The sequence below is a fragment of the Rhinoderma darwinii genome, unplaced genomic scaffold, assembly GCF_050947455.1.
Source record: "Rhinoderma darwinii isolate aRhiDar2 unplaced genomic scaffold, aRhiDar2.hap1 Scaffold_4208, whole genome shotgun sequence".
NCBI classification, from domain to species: domain Eukaryota; kingdom Metazoa; phylum Chordata; class Amphibia; order Anura; family Rhinodermatidae; genus Rhinoderma; species Rhinoderma darwinii.
This window is the reverse complement of record NW_027463760.1, coordinates 64,411-67,131: the sequence shown is the minus strand read 5'-3', so window position 1 is coordinate 67,131 and position 2,721 is coordinate 64,411.

Sequence of the window (2,721 nt, the reverse complement as noted above, 5' to 3'; positions counted from 1 at the left end):
TGCCTGTGTACTATCAGTATATAGATATATGCCTGTGTACTATCAGTACATAGATATATGCCTGTGTACTATCAGTATATAGATATATGCCTGTGTACTATCAGTATATAGATATATGCCTGTGTACTATCAGTGTATAGATATATGCCTGTGTACTATCAGTATATAGATATATGCCTGTGTACTATCAGTATATAGATATATGCCTGTGTACTATCAGTATATAGATATATGCCTGTGTACTATTAGTATATAGATATATGCCTGTGTACTATCAGTATATAGATATATGCCTGTGTACTATCAGTATATAGATATATGCCTGTGTGCTATCAGTATATAGATATATGGCTGTGTACTAATATATGCCTGTGTTCTATCAGTGTATAGATATATGCCTGTGTGCTATCAGTATATAGATATATGCCTGTGTGCTATCAGTATATAGATATATACCTGTGTACTATCAGTATATAGATATATGCCTGTGTACTATCAGTATATAGATATATGCCTGTGTACTATCAGTATATAGATATATGCCTGTGTACTATCAGTATATAGATATATGCCTGTGTACTATCAGTATATAGATATATGCCTGTGTACTATCAGTATATAGATATATGGCTGTGTGCTATCAGTATATAGATATATGCCTGTGTACTATCAGTATATAGATATATGCCTGTGTGCTATCAGTATATAGATATATGCCTGTGTGCTATCAGTATATAGATATATGCCTGTGTGTTATCAGTATATAGATATATGCCTGTGTACTATCAGTATATAGATATATGCCTGTGTACTATCAGTATATAGATATATGCCTGTGTGCTATCAGTATATAGATATATGCCTGTGTACTATCAGTATATAGATATATGCCTGTGTACTATCAGTGTATAGATATATGCCTGTGTACTATCAGTATATAGATATATGCCTGTGTACTATCAGTATATAGATATATGCCTGTGTACTATCAGTGTATAGATATATGCCTGTGTGCTATCAGTGTATAGATATATGCCTGTGTGCTATCAGTATATAGATATATGCCTGTGTGCTATCAGTATATAGATATATGCCTGTGTACTATCAGTATATAGATATATGCCTGTGTACTATCAGTATATAGATATATGCCTGTGTACTATCAGTGTATAGATATATGCCTGTGTACTATCAGTATATAGATATATGCCAGTGTGCTATCAGTATATAGATATATGCCTGTGTACTATCAGTGTATAGATATATGCCTGTGTACTATCAGTATATAGATATATGCCTGTGTACTATCAGTATATAGATATATGCCTGTGTACTATCAGTATATAGATATATGCCTGTGTGGTATCAGTATATAGATATATGCCTGTGTGCTATAAGTATATAGATATATGCCTGTGTACTATCAGTATATAGATATATGCCTGTGTACTATCAGTATATAGATATATGCCTGTGTACTATCTGTATATAGATATATGCCTGTGTACTATCAGTATATAGATATATGCCTGTGAGCTATCAGTATATAGATATATGCCTGTGTACTATCAGTGTATAGATATATGCCTGTGTATTATCAGTGTATAGATATATGCCTGTGTACTATCAGTATATAGATATATGCCTGTGTACTATCAGTATATAGATATATGCCTGTGTACTATCAGTATATAGATATACGCCTGTGTACTATCAGTATATAGATATACGCCTGTGTACTATCAGTATATAGATATACGCCTGTGTACTATTAGTATATAGATATATGCCTGTGTACTATCAGTATATAGATATATGCCTGTGTACTATTAGTATATAGATATATGCCTGTGTGCTATCAGTATATAGATATATGGCTGTGTACTAATATATGCCTGTGTTCTATCAGTGTATAGATATATGCCTGTGTACTATCAGTATATATAGATATATGCCTGTGTACTATCAGTATATAGATATATGCCTGTGTGCTATCAGTATATAGATGTATGCCTGTGTGCTATCAGTATATAGATGTATGCCTGTGTGCTATCAGTATATAGATATATGCCTGTGTACTATCAGTATATAGATATATGCCTGTGTACTATCAGTATATAGATATCTGCCTGTGTACTATCAGTATATAGATATATGCCTGTGTACTATCAGTATATAGATATATGCCTGTGTACTATCAGTATATAGATATATGCCTGTGTACTATCAGTACATAGATATATGCCTGTGTACTATCAGTATATAGATATATGCCTGTGTACTATCAGTATATAGATATATGCCTGTGTACTATCAGTATATAGATATATGCCTGTGTACTATCAGTATATAGATATATGCCTGTGTACTATCAGTGTATAGATATATGCCTGTGTACTAACAGTTTATAGATATATGCCTGTGTACTATCAGTATATAGATATATGCCTGTGTACTATCAGTATATAGATATATGCCTGTGTACTATCAGTATATAGATATACGCCTGTGTACTATCAGTATATAGATATACGCCTGTGTACTATCAGTATATAGATATACGCCTGTGTACTATCAGTATATAGATATATGCCTGTGTACTATTAGTATATAGATATATGCCTGTGTACTATCAGTATATAGATATATGCCTGTGTACTATCAGTATATAGATATATGCCTGTGTGCTATCAGTATATAGATATATGGCTGTGTACTAAT